At 48.8% G+C, this 7,623-nt stretch overlaps 1 pseudogene; it reads left to right on the plus strand.

Moving 5' to 3' along the window:
- Window positions 1-3,714: 3,714 nt before the first annotated feature.
- Window positions 3,715-5,644, plus strand: LOC147705982 (uncharacterized; annotated as a pseudogene).
- The last annotated feature ends 1,979 nt before the right edge of the window (window positions 5,645-7,623 follow it).

Raw genomic sequence — 7,623 nt, forward strand, 5'->3', positions numbered from 1 at the left:
CAGTGGGCGGAAAACGGTGGGTTGGAGTGGTTAGACTATTTGTAAGTATTCCATCCATCTTCTTTTGTGTGTTTGGAATCATTAACGACAGGTTGGAATGCTACCCATCATGATTGCCAGTGGTTATACTATTTGTAAGTATTCCATCCATCTTCTTTTGTGTAGGCTATGAGGCGTGGCTGGGTTATACCTTGCGCAAAACCAATGCAATAGTAACTGTAGGAGAGTAGGGTCTGCTATCCTATGGTCACCCCAATTTTTGGTTTTTCCTTCACTGGTTTTTGACTTAATGAGGCTGTGGGCCTGCTAATCAGACCCCCAGCCTGCTGTTCTCTCTCTAAATTCACATACATGTACTATAGGTACATAACCCAATTGGAACTGGACTCCTTGTCAGCCCCTGTACCATGCAATATAGGTGCTCAGGGCATAGGTGCCACCAAGGCCTACCAGGGGCTGCAGCATAGCTTTTGCCACCCCTGGCTGGTTCTCAAATTGACACAACTGGCTGATCACTCAGCTGGGGCAAGTTGGTGTAATCACCTCTTGCTTAGATATAGTATACCTATATCTAAACCTATATTTGGACACATATAAACCTGTGAGTCACTCGTATTAAAGGCCTTATCAATCCTGGAGGCAGAGTGCGTGGTTTAATGTGAGATGGAGCTCGAGCATGAGCTGAGCCTGTCTGCAGCTGTCGGGAACAACTCCCTAAGCTGTTCCGGGATAATGCCATACCATATACTATTAAGTGCATTATAATCCTCGCGGTAATATGTTAACTTTGGTTTGGCTTTATCAAATCATGTCGTGTAAGGTGTCATATGATTTGGAATACTATCCCTTCGACAGTCCTGTCAACGGGGATAGCATTCCACCCCTCTAGAGAGAGAAGACATGTTACTTTACTGAAACGCGGTTGATTTTTAAAAGAGCCTCAGATCCACAAAATGGATGCTTCTGCCACAGAGACGAGTCTGACCTCCTGCTGCTGACCGAAACTCAGCTGAGGAGGCCTGGACAAAGGCTTTCCTGTCGCAGGGAGGTGTCGCACCACCCCAGACAGGAGATAGTGGATTGTAGCAGGGAGGTTTGAAAGAAACCAGACTCTGCCTGGGGAGCACAAGGCTTCCCCTTGCATAATCCGGTCAAACCGGTTCTGGGGATCACCAGCCCCAGTCCCAGCGTGATCCGGACAAAGGGAAAGGGGTGTAACCACCCCCTTCCTGGGTCCCACCCATAGGAGGGGACCTAGCAGGTAATCCAGCCCCTAGGTTGGTATAAGAATAAGAGCAGTGCCAACGCACTCAGATTATCCTGATAAAACATAAGAAACGAAACTCTGGACCCTTCGACATCCTACTCGACGTAGATGACTGAAGAATCTCCCTTGTGGTCAAGGAGTGACCGCCCTGTGCATACAGGCACCATCCAGCACCTCGACGTTTGCTTTGTTGCAGTTCCCGCCGGAACTGGAGCCACAGAGTCTGACAAGACCAAGCAAGCCTGCCTTCTAACAGCCCGATCCACAGTCCCTGCCGAGCTGAAACCCGTGGAGGCGACCGGAAGCGTGGGGCCCACACTCTCTGGAAAGACCAAGAGACGCAGACCGTGCAGCCCACGAGTGACCCTCGAAGCTGTACATCGGGGTTTAAAAATCCCCAGCCCTGAGCCACTTTTGCACCGAAGCTCACCCCTCTACACTCACCGAGTGCTGCGTGAGGCCCTTCTGCTTCTTTTGGCTCAACGTGTTGGCCCGGTCACTTGCCCGCTGGCTTGTGGCCCCTGTGCCGATGAACTACGAAATCTAACTTGTGGTTCTGGTTGCTCCAGACTTGCACCCGCTCCTCTGAAAAGGAGCATCCGCTCTGACCCTCCTGGTCCGAGTGAGAAGCAATCTTCCAGTCCTGCGTGGATTGCTCTTGCCAAGTGTTGTTTTCTCCGATCCTGAAGCCGACAGCACCGACGGCGAGAGCCTTTGTGGGACAGCTCGTGATCCACTCCTGGACGTCGCTGATGCTCTAGAGCCCACGTGGCAGCGGAGAGAAGCACCTCAACAACCACCTGATTGCGCCTGACATTGCCTGGTTCCGTCCTGGTTCCACCCTGGTCACTGCTGAGTGACCCAGACTCTGTCCCCTCTGCTTTCAGGTACTCTACAACTCTGATCCACCCTTGGATCACACCAGACACTTCTCCTTCACATCGCCTGCAGCATCTTCAGCTTCAAGCACCAACAACCTGCGCGACGAAACCCGACACAACTTCGACCCTATGCACCCGCTTCCTGTGGGTGAGGTAACTCAACAACGCCAATGTTCCCACACTGGTACTCACCTCTAGTGTATGTGTCTTAAATTTCGTCCTTCTAGGTTAAGCGGAAGTCTCCTTAAATAGTAACTTTATAACTTTTATGCACCATTGACTTTGCATTGGTGCATGCGTGTGCTTTAAGCGCTGCACCCGAATCCCGCTGGCTTTTCCCGACTTCAGCATTGCTAGTCCCGACTGCTCCCAGCGATTCCCTAGGCCCTAGGCCTAACCACTGTTCAATTTGTATCTCTTATACCACTTTCGTAATATATGGTTTGTGTGGCCACCCGCCCTCATCCATAATTGTGCAACTTTCATATGTTATACTGTGCTTTTGTTTAAACGCTTGTGCCCCTTTGCTCATAAAAAGTACTGGGGATTATTCTAGTAATAAATACATATATTTTTATAATATATACTTGTGTGGTGTCCTTTCATTTGGTATTACAGGATTGTGATTGGTAAAACAGCTCGCTTAACACGACCTCCTGAGTTTAGCCTTTAAGGCTGCTTAGTCCATGCTACCACTAGGATAGCTTGTCTATAAGGTTGACTTACAACCAGACACCATAAGGGATTGTTTGGACTGATACAAGGTGGTTCCAGAATTGGAAACATCATATATCAGACCAACTTCTCACATTGGTGTGCAGCGGTGCGGATTTGAGCTTGCTGTAGTTTTACCATTGCAATCTTTTTTATCAAATTTAAAGATCACATCAAGTACCTTAGGTACATATAAACAAAAGCTTAGCATATTTTAGTTCTACTGAACTTAGTAGTTGTAGATTAAAGGGATTAGCACACCCTGCCTACAGCTCACAAGCAAGGGACAGTAGGAAAACACTTAGTGTAGGTATGTGCGCCACTTGCACCTCACTAGCAGTCATGTCTGGCACAGGAGGAGCTTCAGGCTCTGCCCCTGTGACAGTTGACCTTACCAAGGCAACTTCCAGCTATGACAAACTTAGCCATAAAGACTTGAGTGCCTTATGCATTGCAAGAGGGCTAAAAAGGGGTCACAACCCCACCATTCCTTCCCTGATAGCCATCCTGGAAAAGGATGACTTAGATAAGGAGAGTGCAGTTCCCTTAGAAACAGGAGATGGAATAACCCCCCCCCCCCCTGAGAATGAGACCACCCCAGAGGAGGAGGAAGAAGAAGAAGAAGAAGAAGAAGAGGAGGAAGGCTCAGAGGTAGATGAGTCTGATCAGAATCAGAGAGGTAACCAGGTCGTAGTTGGCAGGCTTAACCAGACCAACTTAGACCTACATGGGAATGGAGAGGTCCAGCACCTCCCCAGATCCTATAACATAGTTCCCTCAGGCAATAGAAGGATGAGATCTCCCTCAAAGGACTCTCATATTTCTAGTGTCTCAAGGGAATCTCAAAGGGGAATGACTTCCCCCCAGAGAAAAGAGCATAGGGCCAGGATGAGGGCTGTCCAACTTCAGATAGAGAGGGAAGATATAGCCTTGGATCAAGCTAAACTTGCTTTAGCAAGAGAACAAAAGTTGTGTGGATTATATTCCACTGGTGGCAGCATAATTCCTAGAGAGAAAGACAGGGGCTATGATAATAGAAACCTGACAAAAATTGTGCCCCCCTACAAGGAAGGGGTTGACATCCACAAATGGATGACTGCTCTTGAGAGAGCCTGCATGGTACAGCAGGTTCCTCAGGATCAGTGGGCTGCAATTTTATGGTCATCCTTTTCTGAGAAAGGGAGGGATAGGCTCCTCACAGTTAGACCTGAGGATGCCAAAAACTATTCTGTCCTGAAGAGTGCTCTTATTGAAGGGTTTGGCCTAACCACTGAGCAATACAGGTTGTTGTTCAGAGACACCCAAAAAGCACAGACTCAGGACTGGACTGATTTTGTTGATTGTGCCACTAAGGCTCTGGAGGGTTGGCTGCAGGGAAGTAATGTCTCAGACTATACAGGATTGTACAATCTTATAATGAGAGAGCAGATCCTTAATAACTGTCAGAACCAGCTGTTGCATCAATACCTTATTGACTCTGATCTGACCTCTCCCCAAGAATTGGGAAAGAAGGCGGACAAATGGGTCAGAACAAGGATTAAGCAGAAACCCCAGAACCATGGTGGTGACCAGAAGAAAACAGACCAGAAGGGTGGGGATAAGATAGATAAAGAAAAAGACCAGAAGTCTTCTTCAGACCCACAAAATTCTAATAAGGAGGGTGGTTCCCAAAATGGTAACAAAAAGAAGAAGAACGATGTCCCAAAAAAGCCTTGGTGCAATACTTGTAAGTCCACTTCCCATTGGGGGAGTGAATGCCCCAAGAAAAATCCAGTTCCTACCACTGCAGCTCCTAAAGCACCTGCACCCCCTAGTACAGACAGCAGTGGTAGTGCACAACCTAAAGGGATAGTAGGGTTAACACTGGGTACTGAGATGGAATCTGGCCTAGTCAGAGTCCCTACTCAGGCAGTTATGCTTTATGATGTGGACTTATCTTTGACCACTACTGTGAGTCCCAGTAACCTGGGCAAGTATAGGCAGACGCCTTTGATAAATGAGAAACTGGCTCAGGCCTACAGGGACACTTGTGCCAGTGTCACTATGGTGACACCTGACTTTGTGGACCCTGGACAGATTGTACTAGGTGAGAATTACCTAGTGACCAATGCTAGCAACTCCACTACTACACATAGTGTGGCTGTTGTGAACTTCTCCTGGGGAGGGGTAACTGGCCTGAAGAAAGTTGTTGTGAGTGCAGACCTCCCAGTAGACTGTCTGTTAGGCAATGATCTGGAAAGCTCAGTTTGGTCAGAAGTGGAGTACAGGACTCATGCAGAAATGCTAGGGATTTCAGCACATGTCCTTGCAGTGACAAGGACTCAGGCTAAGAAGTGCCTTCCTGAACCAGTGGTGGATCTTGGAACAATAGACCAACCACAACCCAAGAGAAAGAGAAAGAGGGTTAAGGCTGTGCCTTCCCACTTGCCCCAGGTTGAGGATCAGCCTCCACAGGGAGCTGATTCTGCAGTCCAATAGGAGACTGTCTCTGAGGAACTTGAGCCTGATCAGGTTGAGTTTCTGGGGACAGGGGGACCCTCAAGGGCAGACCTGGGGCAGGCCCAATTAGCTTGCCCTTCCCTTGAACCCCTCAGACAGCAAGCTGCTGCTGAGGCTGCAGGGAATGCTCAAGGTACCCATAGAGTGTATTGGGATGATGGGCTCCTTTATTCAGAGGCTAGAGACCCCAAGCCTGGTGCAGCCAGGAGGTTGGTCATACCTTTGCAATTCAGGAGCTTCCTTCTTACCTTGGCCCATGATATTCCCCTTGCAGGACACTTAGGCCTGAACAAGACTTGGGACAGGCTTGTCCCTCACTTTCACTGGCCTCATATGTCAGAAAATGTCAAGAAGTTTTGTCGCTCGTGTGTCACTTGCCAAGCCAGTGGTAAGTCAGGTGGCACAACAAAGGCCCCCCTGATACCACTACCTGTGGTGGGGGTACCCTTTGAAAGAGTTGGAATAGACATTGTGGGTCCCATGGATCCTCAAAAAGCATCTGGGCACAGATTTATACTGGTGGTAGTGGATCATGCCACCAGGTATCCAGAGGCAATTCCCCTGAGGACCACAACAGCACCTTTTGTGGCAAAGGCCCTCATTGCAGTTTTCTCAGGAGTGGGCTTTCCAAAGGAGGTTCTTTCAGACAGAGGTACCTACTTCATGTCTGGATACTTAAAAGCAATGTGGAAGGAGTGTGGAGTAAACTACAAGTTTACCACACCATATCACCCACAGTGCAATGGGCTTGTGGAGAGATTCAACAAGACCCTCAAGGGAATGATAAAAGGACTACCAGAGAAGCTTAGGTGGAAATAGGACACCCTTTTACCCTGCTTGCTCTTTGCTTACAGAGAGGTCCCACAGAAGGGGGTTGGCTACAGCCCTTTTGAACTTTTGTTTGGCCACCCTGTGAGGGGTCCACTATGTTTGATGAAGGAAGGATGGGAGTTACCTCTCAAAAAGCCTAAGCTAGATGTTGTGGACTATGTACTTGGTCTCCGCTCCAGGATGGCTGAATACATGGAGAGAGCATCCAAAAACCTGGAGGCCAGTCAAGAATTACAGAAAGCTTGGCATGACCAAAAGGCTGTCATGGTTGAGTTCCAGCCAGGACAGAAGGTGTGGGTGTTGGAGCCAGTGGCCCCAGCAGCACTCCAGTGCAAATGGACTGGACCCTACCCTATTGTTGAGAAAAAGGGAGAAGTCACCTATGTGGTTGACTTTGGAACCCCTAGGAGCCCCCACAGGGTGCTCCATGTGAATCGTTTGAAAGCATTTGTGGACGGGGAGGAAATGAGCTTGCTCATGGCCACAGATGGGGAACAGGAGGAAGAGAGTGACCCTCTCCCAGACCTGCTTTCCCAGAACCCTGATGATGGTTCAGTTGATGGAGTAGCCTTGGCAGGCAGCCTCACTGAGCAGCAACAGGTGGACTGCAGACAGGTTTTGCAGGCCCACAGGCACATGTTTTCACTCACACCCAGTCAAAATAACTGGTGCACCAATGAGGTGGACACTGGTGACAGTCTGCCTGTGAAGAATAAAATCTTCAGGCAACCTGACCATATCAGGGATTGTATAAAGGCTGAGGTGCAAAAGATGTTGGAGCTTGGAGTGATTGAGCCATCAGAGAGCCCATGGGCCAGCCCAGTAGTCCTGGTGCCAAAACCTCATACCAAAGATGGAAAGAGAGAAATGAGGTTTTGTGTGGACTACAGAGGTCTCAATGCTGTCACTAGGGCAGATGCACATCCCATTCCAAGAGCAGATGAGCTCATTGATAAATTGTCTTCTGACAAGTTTCTGAGCACATTTGATTTGACAGCTGGCTATTGGCACATCAGGTTAGCTGAAGAGTCAAAAGCCAAGACAGCATTCTCTACCCCTAGTGGACATTATCAGTTTGTGGTAATGCCCTTTGGTTTGAAGAATGCACCTGCCACCTTCCAAAGGTCGGTGAATCAAGTCCTTGCTGGGTTGGATGACTTTTGTGCAGCATATCTAGATGATATTGCTGTCTTTAGCTCCACCTGTGAGGATCATCTGATCCACCTGAAGAAGGTTCTGGAGGCCCTGCAAAAGGCAGGCCTGACTATCAAGGCTACTAAGTGCCAGATAGGGCAGAGCAAGGTTGTGTACCTGGGCCACCTAGTAGGTGGGGGTCAGGTTCAACCACTGGAGAGCAAGATCCAGACCATACATGACTGGGCTCCTCCAACTACCCAGACACAAGTCAGAGCCTTCTTGGGCCTGACTGGG

Source organism: Lissotriton vulgaris, chromosome 7 (assembly GCF_964263255.1).
Source record: "Lissotriton vulgaris chromosome 7, aLisVul1.2, whole genome shotgun sequence".
NCBI classification, from domain to species: Eukaryota; Metazoa; Chordata; class Amphibia; order Caudata; family Salamandridae; genus Lissotriton; species Lissotriton vulgaris.